General features: G+C 40.8%; 1 protein-coding gene across 6 annotated transcripts in view; it reads right to left on the bottom strand.

Annotated features, from left to right (window-relative positions):
* The window catches only part of HECW2 (HECT, C2 and WW domain containing E3 ubiquitin protein ligase 2), a 292,351-nt gene extending 268,824 nt beyond the window's left edge, over positions 1 to 23,527 (bottom strand). For 3 of the 6 annotated variants that reach the window (XR_013999195.1, XM_081142782.1, XM_081142786.1), the window contains exon 1: positions 23,443 to 23,527. The gene's annotated coding sequence lies outside the window, so the exon portion shown is untranslated. Of the gene's footprint in view, positions 1 to 22,164; positions 22,459 to 22,703; positions 22,771 to 23,442 lie in introns of those variants that run through there. The other 3 variants (XM_081142785.1, XM_081142783.1, XM_081142784.1) reach the window with 3 other exon arrangements.
* Between the last annotated feature and the right edge of the window lie 1,591 nt (positions 23,528 to 25,118).

The following is a 25,118-nucleotide window of genomic DNA, read 5'->3' as shown; positions in this document are numbered from 1 at the left end:
ATTAAAATATGTAAATAAAGAACTGATCTAAAACATGAATGATTGTACAATCTTGCATTAGAGATAGACATCCTAAACATAGCACAGGCGCACAAACCATAAAGAAAAAAACTGATAACTGTGACTACCAAAAAAATTAAAATCTCTATCAAAAACATTATGAACAAACATAAAAGTCAAATTGAAAACTGGGGGAAAGGTTTACAATATCCCTGATTAAGAGTTAATAGTCTTAAAAAATAAAGACCTTTTCACAAATCAATACAAAGGACAAAGACAAGCAGTCTCCGAATAATATAGTTTCTGAACATATAAAAAGTTTAGTATCATTAGAAAATTTAAAAAGATTTATACAAAAAGTCTTTACTTACATATTTTAATTCCACAAAAATGTTATTTTTTACTTAACAATGTTTAAAAAATTAAAATGTTCAGTGTTAGGAGTGAGCACCAAATTTCATACATTCCAAGTGGGAACATAAATTTGTACAACTTCCCCAGAGGACAGTTTTGCAATATGTACAGAAGTGAATATAACCTTTAATCCAGCAATTCCTCTTCCAGGAAAAAAGCATTCCCTGGAGAATTACTTATAAATAATAAAAGACTACAACACTGAGATGCCACTATATGCCTCTTAGAATGGCCAAAACCCAAAACACTAACACCACCAAATGCTGGTGAGGATACGAAGCAATGGGAACTCCCATTCATTGCTGGCGGGAATGCAAAATGGTCCAGCCACTTTGGAAGACAGTTTGGTGGCTTCTCACAAAACTAAACATACAACCCAGCAGTCACCCTCCTTGATTACTTATCCAACGTTGTTGAAAACTTATATTCACACAAACATCTGCACAAGGATGTTTATAGCAGCTTTATTCCTAATTGCCAAAACTTGGAAGCAACCAAGCTGCCCTACAGTAGGTAAATGTGTAAATAATCGGTGGTACATACAGACATCCAAATATTTATTCAGCGTCGAAAAGAAATGAGCTATCAGGCCATGAAAAGTCATGGAGAATCCTTAAAAGCATATTACTCTGTGAAAGAAGCCAATCTGAAAAGGCTACATGCTGTATGATTAACTATATGACATTCTGGAAAAGGCAAAGCTGTGGAGAAAGTAAAAAGATCAGTGGTTGCCAGGGGTGAGAGCAGGGAGGGGAGATGAACAGGCAGAGCACAGAGGATTTTAAGGGCAGTGAAAATACTCTGTGTGATAGTATAATGATGGAAAGGTCATTATACATTCGTCCAGACCCACTGAATGTACACCACCAAGAGTAAGCCCTTAGGTAACTATGGATTTGGGGTGATTACAATGCGTCAAAGTAGGCTCATCCTTGGTAAAATAAAAAATGTAGCACTCTGGTCAGTGATGTTGCTCATGAGGAAGACTATGCATGTGTGGGAGCAAAGGCTATTTGGAAAACCTCTCAACCGTCCTCTCAATTTTATTGTAAACTAAAGCTGCTCTTAAAAAATAAAGTCTTTTTTAAAAAGACTGAAAACAACACAAATATCTAACAATAGGGAAAATAAATTTTTTTAAGAACATACATAAAATAAAATGCCAATAATATCATGTGATAGAAGGATATCCAATGACATGGGGAAAGTGTGAGTTTCAAACCAATATAATTTTGGCTTCCTTACATATAACATGTGTATGTATATAGGAAACCAGAAAGAAGGCTGGAAGATATACTAAAATGTTAACATCAGTTATTATTAGGTGGAGAATTTATGGTGATTTTTATTTTCCTTGTTTTAGTTTACATTTTCCACAATGAACATTTCTATTCTGTAGTCAGAGAGAAACTAATAAAAAACTAATAACACTCACACTATTTTAATATGTGCTCACCATGTGCCAAGCACTCAACACTCTACACACGTTGCCTCATTCAATTCTGTGAGGTAGGCAGTAACCCTCTGAAGTAAATATTGTTATCTCCATTTTACAGATGAATAAACATAACTTAAAACAAAAAGAGTCTTCATTCAGTAATTTTTGAAATCTGATTAAAGTTAATTTTCTAACATTTTCCAAACAGCAACTACAGTGATACTAATCAAGGCCTTCCATGTATATCTAAAATTAGAGCCTCCAAGCTCAGACTCGGCGATGGGTTCAGATTTGGGGAGAGAAAAGGGAGAGGCTCTAATGAAATATTTGCAATGAGAACACTGATAAATTAGGGATTTGTGCCATACCTTCTGGATTCCCAGCACAAGTTGAATTTGGTTATAGAGCCTTACAATGAACTCTGTATCCTTTCTAAATTATAAAGAAACATTTCCTTCCCAGGGGATTATATGAGCATGTTTTGTGAAACCAAGCACTGCATTTCACAGCCTCCCTCGGAGAAAAGGGTTCCACATGCCACAGCCATTCAAATCTGATAAACTCACCAAAGCCCTTTCACCGCGAGTTCATGTCCTTGCTTTATACATATCCTGTCTTTCTCCTGACTCTGACTACATATTGGCATATCCTCTGTGTATACTGGAATATTCTAAACTTCACGGACATGTAATCCCTGCTGGCTATGATCCAGCAGATGAACCTGCCAGGTGGAAAGCACTGTCCCTTTGGAGGCCAATGTCTGCCATGATGGCAATAACAGAAGATGCTGCTGACATGGCAAAGAATCACTTGGAAATATATTTGATGGGGAAAACTATCAGAAGTTCTTAAATCCCTACTCAGTTTGTCTGGGGCAGGCATGAAAACAAAACTGGTAAGGAATTACTTAATATACCTAATGTATATAGTAATATGTACTGATCATTCATTGGACACCTATGCCTGCCACAGAATTAAGCATTTAATGTATTATCTCGTTAGGGTCTCAAAAAAACCCTGGGAGATATAAATTAACCTTTTAGAAGCAAAGGTCTCAGCCACTGTTTCTTCACTGAGATCCTCATATGCCTGTGTTCCCCACTTCTACTCCAGGGAAATGAGCATTGCAGAAATTCTTTATTGTGTATTCACTTTTTTGATAACCTGAAAAAAATCTTTTTCTCTAGTTCAATGACAAGACTTCTCTTTCGCAGTAATAACTGACAGGCACTTCCAGAAAATTAGTTTTCTTAAGTCAGCTTTTCTTAAAAAGGAGTCTGCAAACATCTTCTTGATGGGTCCTCAAAAATAATTTTTCATAAAAGAGGTCGCTACAATGGCTTCTTGATCAGAGTTTTTCCTTAGTCAGCAGCACAGCCAACACCCAGCTGCAAATAAAAACAACTGCCATCTGGGAATGGACAAAGGTTAGGAGGAAGAGTAGATTCTGAAAATCACAGAGTTTCATTCCTGCCTGCAAACCTCTGAAATGGATTATTGAATAAGTGGTTTGTGAGAACTTTATGGGCAATAAAAAGAGGCATTTGCTAGGGAACAGCAAGGTTTCACTAAGAATAAGTTATGAAAACACTATTTTCTTTTTAGCAATGTAACAATGGTGGATTATGACAATGCTTTTAGCCAGCATATCTAGATTTCAGCAACGCATTGGAGTCTCTTAAAACAGTCTTGAGGCCAAGAAGAGAAAAATTCAGCCTAAACAATGTGCAGAATAGATTCGCAGGTGGTTAAACAGAATATCCAAAGGTAACGGATAGATGGAATAATGTCAGCGATCCTTCACAGGCTCCGTCCCTTCCCCCCTCCACCCCCTCCCAAACTCCAACAAAATTAGAAACACCACCACAAATTTTCAATGGCAATTTAGTGAATAATGCTTAAAGACAGGTTGGAAATAAAAAAAGGAGGTAAAGTGGATAGCAGAGAAGTAGTGGAGGTTTTTGCAATTAAAGTTTGGGAAAGATCATGGAAAATCAGCACCAGTAAATACCGTATTTCCAAAGTGAATGGGAGGAAGGAGAGACAGGGAGAAAATACATATGAGGAAGGCTGTCCCAAAGCTTTTTTTCTATCTTAAGCATCATGCTATTCTTCTCTGGGACAACAGAGGGTCCCAGGAGGCATCACTCCAGAATTTTAATTCTGAATCATAAATCAGGAAAGGATCAGCTTTGAGAAAGACATCAAAAATTGACCTCTAGATATGCTTATAATCTCAGTAAATCAAGTTATGCACATATCCCTAAACTACAGGAAAGGAGAATCTTCCATCAAACAATTGATAATAGAAGAAAATTAATTTAATTGTATAAAAGGCCTAGGATATTTTTATTTACTTTATTAGAAAGTAAATATAACTTTATTTCAGTCACTTAAAAATATTCATTTCCAAAAGCAGGAAAGGGCTCAAAGACTACGGGAGTCGTGTGTAAAGAACACAGGAGGCACCGGATCTAGGATAACTGGTGCATCTAACAGTATAATATTGACAATCAGTTATAACAGATTTAATTTAAAGAATCCATGAATCCATATCAACAGGGGGAGGATGGGGGAGGGAAGTTCCTGCAGAATGCCAGCTGTTAGATGAAAAAGCAATGAAAACAATCCCTTTGCAATCTCCAGTGTAACTGACTCAGGCAAGTGTCACCTATGAAAGCTAAAAGTACTTGGGGAAAAGATTATTAAGGAACAGGATGTTTACATGATCTCAACCATCAACCCACAGATTACCTACTAGTCATAAAAGGACAGATATACTGGAAAAGCTGCAGTGGCCACCACTTAATCAAGCGACCCCACTCCATAATCACCAACAGCAGGATAACCGGGCCTCATGTGCCTGCAGGTGTGGTGCAATGGGTGATATCCCCTCAGCTGTCTCCTTTTCAAAAATGCTTAACCTAATCTAAAAATTGGGAAACAGCAGACAAATCCAAAATGTGGAACATTCTACAGCTGGTCTAAACTCTTCAAAACAATCAATGTCATAAAACAAAACAGAAGGAAGACACATGACAATCAAGTACAACGCATGAACTTTTACTGCATCCTGGATTTTTTTTAAAAGTCGTGGGATAATTTCAACATGAAATACACATGACAACGATATCACTGAATTATAGTTAATTTTCTTGGGTTCAACAATGATGATAATAATGGTAATTTGGGATATGGTAGCAAAATGTCTTTATTCTTAGGAAACAAAAGTGCCTAGAAGTAATGTGTAATGGTGTCTGCGACTTATTTTTTTTAAGTTCGGAAAAACACATGCACAGTATGTGTACAGGACAGAATGTTAACCACTGACTGGTACAGATGAAAAGTGTATGAGAGCGTTTTCTTTTTTTTCAGCTTTTTTGCAGTTAATTTTTCAATAGTAATGATCAAAACAGAGAAAAAATATTTTTATTTTTAACATTCATTATTTTTTTATTCCCCACGGCCTTATTTCTCCCATAAAAGCTTGCGCTCCTCAACTTCATGCCTCCTACTGCACAAGTTTTCAGTGTACATTTATCCTTGGGATGTGGTAGCAACTACAGTTATCTCTGAACTATGCGTTCAATATTACAAATCTATATAGATTGAATTAAAAATGTATTCAAAAATAAAATAGAGCACCAAAAGTTTAATGAGCAGGGTCGTCGAGTAGATAATACATTAAAAGGCAAGTGCTGCCCAGCCGGTGCGCTCAGTGGTTGAGCATCCACCTACAATCCAGGCGATCTCGGTTCGATTCCCGGTCAGGGCACATGCCCGGGTTGCGGGCTCGACTCCCAGTAGGGGGCGTGCAGGAGGCAGCTGATCAATGCCTCTCTCATCATTGATGTTTCTATCTCTCTCTCCCTCTCCCTTCCTCTCTCTAAAATCAATACATTTTTAAAAAATAATTAATTAAATAAAAGCTGAGTGCTCCTTTTTGTTTCTGTGCTTTCAATTTTTTCAAGACAATTTCTTTCTTCAGAGATAGAGAAACCCTTGGGTAAAAGTGAAAGCTGTCTTTAGCCCAATGCTCCCCACCAAGTTAACAATGAAGTCTAAGTGATTCCAAGGCTGATGGCTGTGTCACCCCATCCCTGTCTTACATGTAACGATCATCTTAAGCTCACCCACAAAATAAGTCAGCAGTGATTCTAGAGATCAATTTAAAAAGTACTAAAAGCTGCAGATTAAAACAATGAGAACTCAACCTAAATTGGGGGAATTTAATCTAAAATTGATGACAAAACAGATGGCATACATATCTCTTTTGGCATTTTGCCCAAGAAACAGAAAAATAAGAAAAAATGTGTGTGCAACAAATGAACACATTTTAGAGATGCTAAATAAAAAAAAAACAAAAATAAAACAACATATTCTTCACTTGTTTATTTCTTCTTATGTTCATATCATCAAAGTAAGGTATTAATACACAAATATATTTAAAGGTCAGTTTTCTCATATTTAAAATGCATTTCCAATGAAAACAGACTCTGCTTTAACCAAATTAACATACAATTTCATAAAACTAATGACAGCCCCTGTATAACTGCCTAGTCACTTTTCATCTTTATTTTTTTGACCAAAAACTGGCTTCTGCTAAGTCTTGCTTTCAAAAATATTAATAAATGATCCTTCACAATTGACAAGATAAAACTAATAAGGACACTAAAACCCAAAATAAAGTTATTTCTTTGTTCAAAATAACTGGTTATGAAAAATTAAAGATAATAATTTGTTACAGATTTAAATGTTTCTATCTAACTACCAATGGCAAATAATATGTAAAAGATACTTTCAAAATCAGTCAGTGTACAATATAAGTAAGTTTTCTCTCCTTTTGTACATATTTAAAACTATCAATTATAAAGAATTTTTTAGTTCCTTTATGTTAGTAAGAGGTTTCATAGTTTATTCCCCTCAGCCAAAGATCAGAAAAACAACTTTTAAAATTAGAGGCATTTTAGAATTCTCACTTCTGCAGCAAATCTATATGCTAAGAATATCTTACCAAATAAATGAACTGCTTCTAGCGATGACCCATTTTAAAAGAAAAATCTAACGAAAATTTTCACAAGTGAAATTAAATTGCTCTAATGGACTACTTACCTCAAAACCTATTTATGTGTTATCTACATTAAAACCATTCTAAGAAAAAGTGTGAACTGTTTCATTAATAATATGTTTTCAAAAATAAGATAAAACAAAAAACCTAGGTAATATGCTTCTATTCCTGTGCTCTCCATATATGTAGCTCAGTGCCTTTTACTGCTTTCGGTAGTACAATTTTCCTGAAGTAAAACAAGCATTGCTTGAGTTCTCTAAGCATTTAAAAAAAAAAAAAAAGCAATAGTTACTCTCATCATTAGAAAAATATCTTCAAAGTTAAAAGTTAATATTTATTGAGCATATTTTATATGCCAGAAAAGGAAAAAATAATTTATATTTATGTGCATTACCTTACCTAACCCTCCAGACAACCCTTTGAGGTAGAGAATATGGTTACCACCATTTTAAAGGTGAAGAAACTAAGATTCAGACAAGTTAAGTAACTGGTAGATTGCCAGGCATTGCCCAAAATCTAACGTCCCCTTTCTTCCTAGTAATATTGCTTTAGCTGGGCGTTTGACCATCCAAACAGAGTATACACCTACCAGCCCCCCAAGCAGTTTTGCTGTGGTCATGGACTAAGTTCTCACCAATACTTCTCACTGATGAACTAAGTTATCAAATGAGTGGAAGTGATACATGCACCTTCCATGCCGCACGCCTGTCTCCCTCTCACAGGGTGGAACACAAGTGTGGGCTGAGGCAGCTTCAACCACGCAGATGACGACAGCACCCTAAGGGATGGCAGAGCAGCAACACAAAATTAACATGCTCAGTGAGCCTACCCATCCTTGCCTGCATGTCTACCAGTGAAACGACAGAAAAGATATATACTGCTCTGGTTCCCCATGGTCCTCACACAGACCTCCTAAGATCCTTGTAATTTCCTGGGTGACAAGAATCTCTTTTGTTCTAATGAGGCAACTCTGGATGAGCTCCTGAATGGTTCATGGATGGCTCCTGGTCACCAGAAAGAACAAGCCATGATTAGAAGCTTGGAATTGTCAGCCCTCCTCCACTCCCATTTTCCTAGAAAAGACAAGGGCTCAAATGGAGTTCATGATCTATCATGCCTACTTGATAAAGCCTTTATAAAAATCCTCACAGTATGGGGTTTGGACAACTTCCAGGGGAATGAACACATCTACATACTGGGAGGGTGACTCACCCCAACTCCATGGGGACAGAGGTCCTGCACTCAGGATCTTCCCAGACCTGGCCCTATGTATCTCTTCTTCTGACTGTTCATCTATACCCTTTATCATATCCTTTAATATACTGGTAAATGTACATAAATATTTGCTTAAATTCTATTGGCAGCTCTAGCAAATTAATCCAAAGGGAAGGAGGTCATGGAAACCTCTGATTTGTAGCCAAGTCATACAAAAGTTGTAGGTAACCTGGGAACCTCCTACTTTCAATTGGCATCTAAAGTGGGAAGAGGTACCATGAGACTGAGGCCTTAACTTGTGGGATCTGATACTATCTCCAGATAGATGGTGTCAGAATTGAGTTAAATTGTAGGACACCCACCTGGTGCCCAGAGAATTGCTTGGTGGAGGAAAACCTCCAACATTTGGTGACTGGAAGTGTCAGAAGTAAAGTATTCTGTGTGAAAGTAAAGAAACAAATAACAAAAACAAAGAACAAAACACCAAACCCTGGGGAGGGAGGAAAATCTGATTTAGAGTTACCATGTTATGTTATTTGAAATGTGCACTTTCCAATAAAAACTTACCACACACACAAATAAACAAAAAAATATAGCCTATACACAGGAAATAAAGTAGTCAATCAAAAAAGTTTATAACAAAGAGGACATACAGATGACCAAGAGACATGAAAAGATTCTCAACATCACAAATCATCAGAGAAATGCAAATTAAAACCACAATGAGATACCACCTCACACCTGTCAGAATCCAACAAGTGTTGGCAAGGATATGGAGAAAAGAAAACCCTTGTACAGTGTTGGTGAGAATGCAGACTGGCACAGCCACTGTGGAAAACAGTGTTAATTTTCCACAGAAAATTAAAAATGGAACTGCCTTATGACCCAGCAATTCCACTTCTGGGAATACATCCAAAGAAACACAAAACACTAATTCGAAGGAATATATACACACACCCATGTTCACTGAAGCATTATTTACAACAGCCAAGCTATGGAAACAATCCACGTGCCCATCAATAGATGAGTGGATAAAAAAGCTGTGGAACATACAGGTTGCAGAAAAGCAAGTTTACAATTGTTCATATGGAAAATAGTACAATAATTAATAAATAATAATACGAGAATAAACTGTGTTTTCGTGTATTCACAACTGTAAACCTAGTTTTGCCCCATCCTGCATATACAATGGAATATTATTTGGCCATAAAAAGAAACACATCTTACCATTTTTGACAGCATGGATGGACCTAGAAAGTATTATGCTAAGTGGAATAAGTCAGTCAGAGAAAGACAAATACCATACGATTTCACTTATATGTGGAATCTAAAGAACAATATAAATGAACAAACAAAAGAGAAACAGATTCATAGATACAGAGAACTGACGGTTACCTGAGGGGAGGGGATTTGGGGGACTGGGTGAAAAGGTGAAAGGACTAAGGAGTACAGATTGGTAGTTACAAAATGTCACTGAGATATAAAGTAGAGCATAGGGAATGCAGTCAATAATAGTGTAAATAACTATGTATGGTGCCAGACAGGTACTGAAGTATCGAGGGGAACACACTGTAAATTATCTGATTATCTAACCACTACGCTGTACACCTGAAACTAATACAAAATAATATTGAATGTAAACTGTAACTGAAAAATTTTTTAAACTGTCCCTAAGAAGCCCAGATTTGGGGCATACAAGACAAAGATTTAAGTAAGCTAAGATTTGTATGTTCAAATAACTAAAGGACACCATGTCTAAAGAATTAAGGAAAATATAAAAACAATGCTTTACCAAACAAAGAATATTAACACAGAGATAATTATTTTTAAGAAGAACCAGATAAAAATTCTGGAGTTGGAAAGTATAATACCTGAAATAGAAAATTCACTAAACGGGTTCAATACTGAATTTAAATAGGCAGAAGAAAGAATCAGTGAACTTAAAGATATGCCAATTGAGATTATCCAGTTTTAGGAACAAAAATAATAATAATGATGAAGAAAATTTAACAGAGCCTCAGAGAACTGTGGGACACCAGCAACTGTACAAAACCTGAATACTGGGAGTCCTAGGAGAGAAAAGGGACAGAAAAAATACTTAAAGAAATAATGGCCAAAAACTTTCCAAATTTGGTGAAAACATTAATCTATACATTCGAGAAGCTCAACAAACTCAAAGAAGGATATACTGAAGAGAATCCACACCAAGACACATCATAGTCAAAATGTCAAAGGACATAGGGAAAACTTGAATGCAGCCAGAAAAGAAAGGTCTCATCACATACCAGAAATTCTCAGTAAAACTAACAGTTTATTTCTCATCAGACACTATGAAGGCCAGAGGGCAGTAGAATTACATAGTGAAAGCACTAAAACAAAAAAGCCCATCAAGATGTACCCTTCAAAAATGAAGAAATTAAGGCATTCTAATGTAAGCAAAACCTGAGAGAATCTGTCACTACCAAATCCGCCTTACCAGATATACTAAAGGAAGTCCCTTGAGGCTGAAATGGAAAAACACCAAACATTAACTCAAATCCACACAAAGAAATAAAAAGAATCAGTAAAGCTAACTACATAGTTAAATGTAAAAGACATATAAATGTATTTTCATTTATAACCCTTTTCTGTTACCTGATTTAAAAGACAATTGCATAAGGTAATAATTATAAAAGTGCAGTGACGGCCTTAAAATGTATAAAACAAGGACTAGAGCTATATTGGAGTAAAGTTTTTGTATGCTTTTGAAATTAAGTTGAAATTCATCTGAACTAGGTTGTTTTACATTAAGAAGTTCATTGTAATCTCCAGGGCAACAACTAAGAAAATAACTCAAAAAAAAATCATAATATCATCAGAAATGATGAAATAAAGGCCTATAAAAATTCTCTTCTCCAGAACAGCAACAACAAGAGAATTAAAATGATACACTAGAAAATATAAATTTAATACAAGACAATGAAGTAATGGAGGAATCGGGGAATAGGAAAGATATAAGACCTACAAAAAACCAATAATAAGAAAGCACACATATATCCTGAGTGATGATGGGTAATTAAATTAATATAAATAAGCCCTCCATAAAAAGACAGAGATTGTCAGAATACATATTTTAAATGATACAACTATACTCTGTATAAAAGAGACACTTAGATTCAGAAACTCAAATAGGGTGAAAGTAAAAAGACATAAAGATATACCATGCAAACAGTCACTAAAAAAGAACTGGAGTGGGAATACTAATATAAGACAAAACAGACTTTAAGACAAAAATTGTTACTAGAGAGAAAAAAAGGATATTTTGTAGCAAAAAAAGGGTAAATTTTAAAAAAAAGACATAATGATTATAAACATATGTGTACCTAACAACAAGGCTGCAAAATACAAGAGTAAAAATTAACAGAGTTGAAGGAAGAAATAGACAATTTGACAACGGTTGGAGATGTCACTATTCCACTTTCCCTAATGGATAGAACAATTAGAAGATCAACAAGGATAGGTATGACACTGAATGCACAAGAATGAGTCATGTATATATATATATGAACTTCATCAAAATTACGAACTTTTGTCCTTCAAATGATACTATCAAGAAAGTGAAAAGACAATCCACAGAATAGGAAAAAGTTTTCAAGTCATACATCTCACAAGGGTCTAGTATCCAGAATATAAAAAGAATTTGTACAATATAAAAATAATTAGATAAATAACTTCGTTTTAAAATTAGCTATGGATTTGAATAGACATTTCTCCAAAGAATATATACAAATGCCAATAAGCACACAAAAAGATGCTCAACATTATTAGTCACTAGGGAAAAGCAAATAAAAACCACAATAAAATACCACCTCGAATCCATTGGGATGGCTAAAATACAAAAGGAAAAACCAGTAACAAGTGTTGGCAAGGACATAGAGAAATTGTAACCTTTAAACACTGCTGATTGGAATGTAAAATGAATACACTCACTTTGGAAAACTGTTTGGCAGAACCCCAAAATGAAAAATGTAGAGTTACCATACCACCCAGTAATTCTATCCCAAGGTATATGCCCAAGAGAAATTAAAACATATATCCACACAAAAACTTTTACACAGATGCTCATAGAGGTATTATTCACAGCAGCCAAAAAGTGAGAACACCTCAATTGTTCATCACCTGATGAGCAGATAAACAAAATGTGGTATATCCATACAATGTAATGTTATTTGCTAGAAAAAAGAGTGAAGTACCGATGCATGCTATCACATGTGTCAACCTTGAAAACATTATAAGTGAAAGATGCTAGTCACAAAAGACTCCATGTTGTATAATTCTACTAATATGAAATGTCTAGAATAGGCAAATCTAAAGGGACAGAAAGCAGCACAGTGGTTACCATGGTCTGGAGAAGTGACTGCTAATGGGTACTGAGTTTCTTTTGGGGGCGGGGGGCGTGTAAAAAAGAGTTCTGGAATTACACAGTGATGTAATGGTGATGGTTGCACAGCTTTGTAAATATACTAAAATCCACTAATTTATATGCCTTAAAATATGAATTTCATGGTATTGAATCTCTCAATAAAGCTGTTAATTTTTTTTAAATCAGTAAGGAAAATGAATACCTACAGAATGACTTACCAAAAGAGAAAATAAATTATATTGTGTCTTATAATCACTTCAGGTCAACAAACATTCACTGATTGCTGAGGATGCAAAGACAAATAATCAACAGTCCTGACCCATGAGGAATTTTGTTTTTAACAAGAAATATAATCAATAATAAGTCTTTGGAAAGAATTTTGATTCCTTCCCCTAGTTTTCACTCTCAAAATATATAAAGTGCTCATTTTAACTTAGCAAACTATAATTAAAAACCCAATTCCAACAAACTTTAAATATCAGCAGCCATCCAAATCAACAAGATGCTAAAGATAAATTAACTCAAATTCTATCTCCTCACATTTCTCTCCCAGCACAAGAAAGTCCAAGTAGAGTCTAGCCTCCCAGCCCACCCTTTTTCAATGCATATTCCTAGTTTGGGGGTGCCAAGTAGTTTCCATGTCTCCATTTCCTACAATCATCCCAACCCCATGCTTACTTCCCTTTCAGAGTTTACAGGACCTAAGTTTTATTCCTTTAGGCATATAATTCTTTCCTTCAAACACCGTTAGTTACTGAGGTTCTTCAGGCATATATTTTAAATCAGGTCATCAAAGCAAATGCAGCTCCCTTCTTTATGTATTTTTATTTCTTTTACTTAGTAAAATTTGAAAATGGTCCCTACCAGGACCAGAATGCTTCTACCTGTGTTTGGTGCCCTGCACTAAAAAAGCCAAGTAGTCATGTCACCTCACATGTTTTGTTGCTCCAGAACAAGGACTGCAAAACAGATGCGGGCCACGTATAAATTTTGTTTGACCTGGGCTGTTCTAAAAACATTTTAATTACCAACATATTACACTCAAAAGATGTTTTACATACAAACTTACATATTTAGCTTCATTTAAAGATTTGGTCATGCTGGACCCAAATTCCCATGTGGCAACAACTGGGTGAGTGGAGCAGTGAAACTTCTTTGCCCTCTGATATGCCTTCTATGATCCTCACCACTTCACAAGGTTTCCACGCACAACACATCCACTTGGTTTCATTTACGACCTGCTGCATCTGGAGGGGTTGGATTCCAGATGAGTACAAGTCCCAAGAGTTACAAGTTGTTTCCAATCATGAAGGGATGACCTCCTCCCTTATCTCTGGTTTTAGGCTACATGGCCATGTCTTCTACTTTTGCCAAGCTCTCCTAGTTTCTTACTCCAACAGCACTTCACCTTCTTGAAATCACCATCCTGTCTAATATCTAAGTATCACCCACTTACTAAATTACTTTAGGGCATTCCTACAGATAGATCTTCTGGCCTGACAACCTCCTCCATGAGGTGGGGTAATTCCAGGCCACATGACAGAAAGCACTGAGTAGCTCAGCCATAGATGGATGAAATCTTCGTTTCCAGATTACTTATCTTTGAAGACAAATGTTCCTCCTAAATTCCTGAATTCTGAGTTAAAACAATGTTTCTCAAACTTACTGTGTCTACAACACATCTGGGGATCTTGTTAAAATGCAGATTCTGATTCAGTAGGTCTGGCATGGGGCTGAAAGTCTGCGTATCTAACAAGCTCCCAGGTGATGCAGATGCTGCTGGTGTGTGGACTACACTTTCAAAAGCAATAAGTTAAATAACTTACAAAAGAAGGAGGTTTCTGAGATGAGAATCATCTGAATGAATCAGACCTCCAAGACTTGACTTCTTGCCATTTTAAAGCTACAAAAATTTTAATCTTTTAGCATCTGTGCCAACTTAATATCTGACTTATATATAAATAATAGCCTTTCATAATGGTCCATGAGAAAGAAACAGATGGTTCCTTCAGCCATCAGGCACTGATTATTGTATATTCACTCTGTGATCAATACTGGGCATTATACAGAGGGGTCGGCCAAGTTTCCATATATTCAGAGTGCTTAAAATCAAGTTGGCAAAACGACTAAGAGGAAACAAGCAGTGTACCACCTAAAACAGATCTTTACTGCTATAAAATAGTGATTCCCAAATGACTATCAGTGGTGGGGTGGGGGAGATGTCAAATCAAACACGCTTCCCTCTACCCCCTCCCCCGCAGTTATGGTCCTCACCCTACCCCCACCGTTAGGGTCAATCACTGAGGAAGGGGGCCGCATTCGCTCTTAGGAATGCCTTATTCTCCAGGAGTGGAAGGTGGGCAATGGTGGGGAAAACCACTGTTTCAACTGTACACAGGAATACGATGGGGCTAGGAGCCTGGAGAAGCAAGCAGACCTGGCGGGCATCCCAGGTGGCAAGTGCCTCCTGTGGAGAGATGAGTGGAGCGGAGTCAGGGGGTGGAAAGCAGCCCTGCCTGATTAAAGCAAACCAGAGTGTCCCACAGGCCACCACCCCACTGCTGAGTGGAGGAAGGACAGAGATGACCTCCCAAGGACTTGTTGACCACTTGTTAAGAGCATGAAAGGGGTATTTCTTCACAGGAAGCCTGAACTAGTTCGCTTGCAGGCCCTTTCCAATCTTTCCTCAACTGCAGAACAAAATTTGGATTTTCCTCCAGCACGTAATTCTAACCGGAATCACTAGTCTTGCCTGCCGTGTACTATGGGAAATGAGTGATGAAAATACGGACGTGTGAAAGTCCCTATACATTTAAGAAAAAGACGGCCTAAATTGCTGCGTCCAGTTAATTTCTACTGCTGCTCAGCATGCCCAGTTCTTTGAAACTGTTCTCACAGGTCACAGTTCCAACTCTGTCACCAATCACCTTGGTGCTCTTCTTCCTCCAAAGGGTCACTGAGAGGTAATACGCTTACTTAAAGGACTGTCCGCTACTGAAAATATTACCACCTTAACCCATTATGGTCAATGCAGATTCCAACTCTTTTATTAAGTTCCTAGTACTAAGATTGCGGCAGAATGTTTTAACAATTCACCTTCCCTCCCCGTCCTCAACGTGGTTCGCTATGGGCAGAGTATACTGCTGAGGTGTGCCACCTGACAGAAGAGAAATCATTTCTAATCACTGTCGTGAAGAAATATTTTCCTTACGCCACAGATAAAACATTATATGAGTGCAATTCCCTAAGCAGCCAGCATACGTCTGCACAGAGGGGTGTTATACCTTCCCGCCCCCGCATGTCACTTTGCACACACACACCCAGGGATCACAATTTGACTGTATCCAGTTTTCACTCTTTCTTTTAGTAATTCCTCAAGATCAGAAGGCACTCTATCTTCTCTGTGAATGGAGCGGCCTGTGGATTGGCTTCTAGGCACAACTTCTTTGCTTCACAAAGCCATCACCTTCTTATCTGAACATAACTCTAGTACATGGCCGGTCCTACCCCCTGACTAACTTTTCCAGTTTCATAAACAATGGTACACGAACAGAAAAATCTCCTCCCTTATAGCTCGAGTTCTCAGCGATAAATGAACAAAACATCACCAAGCACTCCTCCCTGAACAAATGCCAAGAGCTGATTCATTCTCTGCATGACATCGGTGGTTTCATCCAACCATAACGTGAAATATCTACTAGCGTGTACTTGATAGTAATCGCTCTTTCACACTCTGACTCCATGATATTATGCAACAGCCAACCGTGTCATTTGACAATGGAATCCTGTCAATACCTTCTGGTTTCTCTCTAAGGATAATGTGTGTCTTTAACTTTCCAGCTGATTTTCCAAGTGTCTCTTCAATAATATGACTCATTCTGATTTTTGCTACGAGGTTCCTTTAATGATGCTACAAGAGTTTTAGTCTCTTACCTATGTTTAGCAATATAATACATTAATTTTGTAATGGAAAGCTTTATTGTGTGCTTGTCCTGGAAAACTTCAATAGTATAACAGAGAAGCCACTGTGCTTTGTTTGAAAATGACACCACAACACCCATGGCTTCATGCCACTATTAGACGAAGTTTCATAACAGACAGCGACTGGGGATTAGGAGCGAATGGATGGTAAACGCTATCATAAACAGTTTTGAGACAGTCATCATACTTCCATCTGCACTTTGCAATTTCAGGTGCTGTTTGGAAATCATCACTTCCACAGATTCCTTTGTTTTTATACATAGAGAGTCACATTTTATATTTGCAGTGAGATTCAGTTCTCTAAGTATGTTTATGACATACTGAACTGTGACATTTACATTACTATTTTCATCACTATTTTCACTCTTCAGTGAACCACTTTTGAGCCACTAACCTATTTTTGTGAAACAAAAATTTAAGACCAGTAACAAAAAATTGGTATTTTAACAAATAAGAGGCAAATGACATAAAAAGTATATTAACCAAGGTAAAGTGCACTATATGTAATGTAAGCTATATTAAACAGTGCAATTTTCATAGCATAAGCACACTTTTTCATATTATGAGTTTAAAGAATATAATGGGATTTCTACTAAAATCCTAATTTCTCTATCTCAAGGCCCTACGTACTCTGTCGCCCCTACACCACCTTTCTGGTCTCATTTCCAACTCCCCCCGGTCATCCCACTTTGTCATGCTGGTCATCTTCTCGCTAATCTTTGAACACATTCAAACACGTTCTCACCTTTGAGCCTTCTCACTGGCTGTTCCCTCTGCGTGGAACACTCCCCCCTCTCCAGGTATCTGCATGAGTAACCCTTCCCATCTCCTTTCAAGTCCCTGTTAAGGTCTCTTTCACCATGAAGCATATTCAACCATATTTGTCTTGTTCTACTTTCTCTTTCATCCAAAGCACTCACCTCGTTCTAGCATGCTATATAATTTACTTACTTGGTTTATCATCTGTCTCCCACTCCCACTGCTCCATTCCCAACAGAATGAACACTTCACAAGTGCAGGGATCTTTGTTTTATTCATTGGTTATCCCTAGCACCTATATTAGAGGCTAAATCACAGAAGGTGCTCAATAAAAATAGTAGTGGGCCATGGCCAGTTTGGTTCAGTGGTTAGAGCACCGGCCTGCCAACTAAAGGGTTCCGGGTTTGATTCCAGCCAAGGGCACATGCCTCAGTTGCAGGCTCGATTCCCAGCCCCAGTCAGGGAGTGTGGGGGAGGCAACCAATCAATGTAGCTCTCTCTCATCAATGTTTCTCTCTCTCTCTCCCCTTCTCTCTCTTTTCCTTCCACTCTCTCTGAAAAGCAATGGAAAAAAATCCTTGGGTGAGGATTTAAAAATAAATAAATAGCCTGGCTGGGCATGGCTCAGCAGTTGAGCATCAATCTAGAATCCAGGAGATCAGGGTTCAATTCCCAGTCAGGGCACATGCCCCGGTTGTGGGCTCAATCCTCAGTCGGGGGCGTGCAGGAGGTAGCCGATTATGATCACTCTCTCATCACTGATGTTTCAACTCTCTCTCTTCCTCTCCATTCCTCTCTCTGAAATCAATAAAGATATATTTGTTAAATAAAATAAAATAAAAATAAATTAAATAAATAAGTAAATAAATAAAATAGTAATGGAATGAATGAAATTTGTAATTGCTTTTTCTTTCTAACCACCTAACTGTCTATGGATCTTACTTTGAGCATTAAACAGAAAATGGAGAGCTGTTAAAGGTTTTCAAGCAAGAAAATTATACCAACAAGTCAGTATTATAGCTACACAGGTGAGAAGATGAACTAAAGTTTGGAAAGGCTGGATGCATAGAGTTTAGCTCAAAATTCAATCCATGAAAGAGGTGATGAAGGCCACAATTTTCCAAATGATCAGGCCTTCTTAACTAGTTCATTTCAACCCCACGATGTGCATATCTATAGACATATGATCAATGTTTGTGTAAACAAATACATATAAATACATATGATGAACAAATCTAGACACTAAGGACATTTTTCTATCTTATGGGTATTCTTCATATAAAAGCTAATGACACCCTGACGACTGTGGCTCAGTTAGTCGGGCATTGTCTCATACACTGAAAAGTTGCCAGTTCGATTCCATCAGGGCATATGCCCAGGTTGAGGGCCCAATCCCTATTAGGGGGCATACAGAAGGGAGCCAATCTATGTTTCTCTCTCACATCGATGTTTCTCTCTCACGCTCCCTCTCCCTTGGTCTCTCTTTACAAATCAATAAAAAAGTCTTAAAAAAAAAAAAGTTGCCTGGCCGGGCGTGGCTCAGCTGTTGAGCGTCGACCTAGGATCCAGGCAATCGGGGTTCGATTCCCGGTCAGGGCACGTGCCCGAGTTGCGGGCTAGCCGATCAGTGACTCTCTCATCATTGATGTTTCTCTCTCTCCCTCTCCTTTTCTCTCTCTGAATTCAATAAAGATATATTTTAAAAAAAAAAAAAAGTTAGACTTGGGTCATAGTTAAGACAATCATACTTCATAATTTCCCTGGGAGAACCCCAGATTATAGTTCTTGATCTGGTGCTCCATCCAGTTAGTATATACCCTTTTATTCTAAAATATGTCCTTGTCTGGACAAAAAAATTACATAGTCATCCTACTTATAAAGGAAATGCATAAATTTCTTCTTATTCAGGAATGCTGACCAAGCTTCTAAGGATTTGAACAGAGTATGGAAAAGGTGACAGCCATAATTAATTGTAACACCTACTGGCCACCACTGCAACTGAACTATTAGAAACGGGATTCTTTAGCAAAGGAGCATAGCAATTGTTGCAGAAATAGGTGCTACAAGCTTCATTATCTAGCTTTCGAACGCAAACCTCTACCAGGTCACCTGCACAATCTCAAACCCCCTATAAAAATTTTCACATGGTGAGCAGGCTCCACAAATTCTCCTCCGCAAGGCCTCTTCATGAAAAGCTGAGACCCAAACCCAAGACTGGAGTCAGAAGAGAGGACAGAAAACAAAGGCTCTTCTATTACTCTTGTGGCCCAGAGAGCTTGGAAAGTAGGAGAACATGGAGTCAAGTCTTCACAACATTTGTGTTCAGAACTCTCAGTAAATATCCAAGACTTGGACCAAACACTAGATCTTGAAATCTGCATTCAAAGCTGCTACAGCCATGCACCCATCAGGTCTACAAACAGGTTTTGCTGCAGCTCCTCTCCCGAGTCACACGAGTTGTCCCAATTCGAGTCAGCCCTACATAAATGGGCAAGTGTTAATTCTTATCGTTCTTCAAGACAGTAACAACACAGTCTCAGAGCCAGGCTAGACACCTAACAACTTAAGGACATAACTATTTTATTTCCTATATGTGTAAATAGATAACAAGCAATCAATTACCTTAGTCTTCTTTCTTCCTTGCTATTTTTTATATGGTATTTTGTTTGTTTGTTTGTTTTTAACCTTTCTTATCTTTGCATTTAACAGTAAAAGACTGAAATAAAGCAAGACTCAAAATGTGAGGTCAGGAGAGGGTGGTAAAATAGTCAAGATTATTTAACATGGAGGATGACCGTATAATTTATCATCCAAACCAGGACAATTTTATGTGAAAGGGGATGCATTCAATAATTTGATAAGATAGATGAACAAGAATAAACTGGGACTGCTGTAGGCAAACCAGAAGGTCTGGTCACCTTTCTAATCCCTCACTCATATCCTCCATACAAAATGCATCCTGTGTGCAAACAAGCAACCTCTGCCTCTCTGTCAGGTCAACCAAAATTCAAATACAGTCCTCTCTCTTTCATGCCATGTCTTTTCACAATGGACCTGGAAATTCCTTATCCAACACACCATGAAAAACTGGTTCCATTTGTACCCAAGAAAGCAGGCCATAACATGCTAGAATGTAATGGATCCAGGCCAGGTCCACAGCAAGCCCCAGGACTGGAGCCTCAGAGTGCTCTTAAAGGAACACTTCACAAGAGAGACAGCAACCTGGCAAGACGTACACAGGTACCACCCACAGATTTAACAAGTATTTTGAATGACAGATCCTTTCCTTGATGCCAGAGCACACATTGAAACTGGACAGAGCCCAACAGCCACCTCTCCTGCAAAACACATTGATCCAAAAGAAAGGCTACAGCATCTGCCCTCAACTACAGGTAACAACCTTCGTTTCTTTGCCTTTTGCTGAGATCAGTGGTGGAAAAGGCTTTAAAAGAATAATAATGTTTTTCTCCCAAGATCCCATTGCCCACCTTAAACAGAGCCAATGCTTATTTTTATTCCATACTTTATTCAGCGGGACCAAACACTGCTCATGTTCTTCATTAAATTTAGTCATATGGCTAGTGAATATTTATTTACTGGAATCTTTTCCCTCACAGTCACAGAGAGGGAAGACCAATTTTGTAACCTAGTTGCAATCTGCAGCACATAAACAATCTACAATAGTGGTAGGAGCAGAAAAGCTCCAGCTGGCTTATCTCTCAAATGTTCAGAATGGCTCTGATTTCTCCACAGACTCCAGTCATTCACAAAGATTCATTGCCAAAGACTGCTCAATGCCGTAATGGAGGCAATGGTAAAGCTATCCATAGTTGAAGCATGGGGGCGGGGGCAAATGCTGGGAGTTAGGAAACCACCTGTCATAGAGATGGTGGAAGAAACTCCTTCTCAATTAATTAATGCAGTTTGCACTAAAGCCCTTTGAGCTAGGAGACACTAGGAGTCCAAGGAGCCATTTGTTGAATGAACAAGAGCTAAGAAAGTTATTACTGTTTTCCCCCCATAAGTGGTACGATAATATTAAATGCAAAGACATTTTTGTTAATATAACTGATTAAACTGCTTCACATGACCACAAATGAGGCCAAAAGGTGCCAAAGAAATAATCAAAACAAAGAGCTTAATTATGACTTTTTAAATGTACAAAGAAAGAAGAAATTAACTGGTTAGACTGCTGGATGGTAAGGTTATAATCTCTCTCTTGAGAGATCAAAATTATGTTTTCCCCACCCTCTACCTCACCCTACTCCACCTCCCAACAGTGAAGTGGATCATTTCTAAGGAATACAGTGACCCTTTATGCTGGGCTCCTCCTGTCTGCAAGGGATGCCATCTGTCCCCCACACTATGTAAACAACCCCTGCAGGAATCTTCTGATGACCAAACAGATTAGAAACCTCCACATTTTCACACCATTAGTAACATCCCCACTCAAATTAGGCCTCTTGCTTCAGTAAAGCCAAAGATGAGCCTAATAACGGATCCTTCTTTGCGTATAGGTAATATAAGTGTCAGTTTAAAGACAACCTCTCAAAACACACTGCCATCTGTTGGGGGGGGGGGGGTGGAGAAGAGCTCTCTCTAGGCAACGAAGAAATGAGCCCTTGAGGGAACTGAAGAAATAGTAAAAAAGAAAACCATACCTTTAAGACAAACGAATACATGAAACTGCACCAGGTCTAATAGAGGACTCTACTATGTTAAAATCTTTTTCTAAATGACCAAGTACAGAAAACTACTCAAGAAAAGACAAGTTTCCCACTTTTACAAAGGTATAGATACAATGAGTATTCAAAGTTGGCTTGACTCTAGGACAGTGAAAGCAGAAAACATGCCAGAAAGGCTGGAGCCTCCGGGAAGTCCGCCTACCGTCCACCCCGTCTAGGACGATCGTCGGTGCTTGCCTCCTCCGAGTGTCGGATCTATTGATCCTCCGGAACTCTGTGAGCTCTCTGCATCGTCTCCAAAGACGCCCAACTCTACAGGAAATAAACGCGCTTGCAAAGATGTTCCTCAAACTAATAATAATCACCAAGGAAAGCGCGAGCGCGGCCAACGGAGAGAAAGACGGCGCGGCAGCGCCAGCCCTCTGCAGCCGCACGTCCCCCGGGCGTCCACGTCTAAATCTGCAGCCCAGCTGCGCCAGGCCCCAAGCCCGGCGGAGGGTGTTCGCGGCCCGTCCCAATCTAAAAGGAGGATGCCTCCAGTGATGCTCAGGGCACCCCAAAGTCTGCGCTCTCCGGGATGACCAAACCAGGAGGCGCGTCCCGGAGTCTCGCACCCGCGTTTTCGGGCGGAAGTCGAAATGTCAAATGAATGACAGCGTCGGAGAGCGAGCGAGGAAAACAAAGCCGCCTCCCGCCGGCCGGTACCTGCGCGGCGAGGGCCCGGCGCGGGCGCGCACTCACCCGGGGCGCTGCAGACAGGGACGCGGCGGGGCGGGAGGGCGCCCCGCAGTCGGCCGGCCCGCGGCCCCGGTGCCCACCGGCCGGTCCGCGAGCGCGCGGGGAAAGCTGGCGGCGGCCGGGGCGCCGCTGCGCGTCGCATGCAGCTCCGGGCTGCGGCGGCCGCTGCCACGGGGCCGAGGGACTGTGCGCTGCCGTGTCCGACCCCGGGACCCAGGGCAGCAGAGCGCGCCCCGCGCGCCCCTCAGCGGCTCGCCCCGCCGCCCCCCGCAGCGGTCCCGGCGTGCGCTCGCCTTTGTGCCGGCATCTTCCTCCGCTCCCACGGCGCCCGGCGCTCCTCGGGCGGCTCCGCGCCGCCGCCCACCCCCGGGTTACGCCGCGCCCCCCGCGCGGCCCGCCGATAGTGTCGAGTCAGCGGCGGCGGCGGGGGCGCGCGAAGCCATGTCTCCAGCCCGGGCTCGGGGAGGCGCCGGGGTCCGGGCGCCCCGAGGTTCCCGGCGCAGCTCGGCGGGCGCGGCGCGGCGCGTCCCCGATCCGCCCCGCAGCGCCCTGCTCGCCGCCGTTCCCTCTCCAGGCGTCGCCCGCGAGCCGCGCGCGGGCCCGCCCGGTCTGCCCTCCGTCCGCTCCCCGCGGGCTCGTCCGGCCTCCCTTCCGCCGTCACCTTCCTACCGCCCCGGGGCCCGACGCCCGCCCGCAGCCCCGCGCCCCGGCCCTGGGAGGGCGAAGGGCCCGGCCCGCTCACCTCCGGCGGCGCGGGCGCCCCTCCCGCCGGACGCCGCGGCTGCATCTGCGCGCGCTGCCCCGCGGGGCGCTCGGCCGGGGCCTCCCGTCCGTCGGGGGCCTGGGGAGAGGACGGGGGGACAGCCAGACCTTGGCCAGGGGACCTTCCTGAGAAGGTGAGCGAGGCCGGGGCGGGGGCGGCTGCGCGGAGGGCGAATCCCGAGGCCGCGGAGCCCCGGAGCCGCGCTCCTGCGACGCGGAGGACGGAGGATCCGGAGAGGCGCCGCGGCGGGGGGCGGAGACCCTCGGAGGTCAGGCACCTAGGAGCTGGCGGAGGGGTGCCATGCCGCCAGCTGCCCAGCTGCCCAGCGGCAAGGGCAGGACGGTGATACTCCTGTCACCTACACGGGGTGTGGTCACGATGAAAAATTGATTCTTGAGAGCGCTCTGAGCTACTTTACCTAAAGAGGGCACTAAAATGTAAAGATTCACTATATGAATTCTCCCGGCTTTCTCCGTGCTGTTTCGGTGCATCTTCATTGACTCGGCCCCGTGGAGGGGAGAAAGTAAAAACGCGACGCGGTATCTATCCAGATGTGGGAAAGATGTCCTGAATTCTTAAGTTTAACTATAACCACATATAGAGGCAGTGCCAAAACACTTTGCCCCAAATAGAGTGGGTATCCGTAATTTGGGGATTTTGGAATACGTGCTCTCAGTGTTCGTCTCTCCCTCCTCTCTGGCCCAGGAGTGGGTGGCACCGGGATGCTGGCACCTCCCGCTGCCCACCGCAGCCCGGGGGGGGGGGGGGGTCACCATATTCCAGACCGCGGTGATTGAGCTCCTGGGCCAGTACTGCCACCCCAGAGCCAATCTGGGGCTCTGCTGAATCAGTTCAGGAAAAGAAGCCCTTTAAGCCAGGATAACTAATTTGGAAAGATGCAAGCCAGTGATAACAGCCACCACGAATGCATGGGAATGAAGCCAACTTCAGGGGAAGGAGAGCTGAGGGAGAGGGGATGTCTCTTGAGCCTTAGGAGGCAAATAGGACTGAAGTGAGCTCTAACCCTGAAGCCTATCGATCCCCCTCTTCTTTATTTCCTCAAGTCAGTTCAGCTGTGTTTGTCCCATGCAACCGAAAGCCCTGACTCATTTATTCCCCTGGATCTCACCATCCTGGGCGTCACTGGTAGGCTACTCCACGGAACTGATGAACCCCACACACTTCCCACAAAAAAACCCACAAAACTGCGGTGTACAAACATGTTTTCTTTCCACAAGTTTCTCTAGACCCAGCAACCGCACACCTGCAACCCTTAACCTCCTGTATTAATGAACCCTATGCTACAATCAAGCTTTAAACAAACAAATGTGTAAAAATGAATAGAACTAAAATGGATCATTATTGCTGCCCTTAGGATTAAAAAAAAAACAAAAACTTTTTTTCACCTTAAAAGCAGCTCCATCTATTTTTAAAACTTTCTATACATCAAGTATTAAAACCTGGCTAAGATGTCAAATAAGATTAATAGTAAAGTCATTCTAAAATCTCAGACTTGCAAGCGAGCACCAAGGTTAGGCTCTATCACTGCACTCCCCGTTCCCCATCACCACCGCTACCTAATTTGGGTCTCCCCTTCAGAGAATCCACCACTGGTTCTCACCTAGCCCCTTCTTCAACCAGTCCCATAGAGAAAA

This window comes from Miniopterus schreibersii (assembly GCF_964146895.1).
Source record: "Miniopterus schreibersii genome assembly, chromosome: 7".
In the NCBI taxonomy this organism is placed as follows: Eukaryota; Metazoa; Chordata; class Mammalia; order Chiroptera; family Miniopteridae; genus Miniopterus; species Miniopterus schreibersii.
The sequence above is the reverse complement of the archived record's forward strand: the minus strand, read 5'-3'. Positions and strand labels throughout refer to the sequence as shown.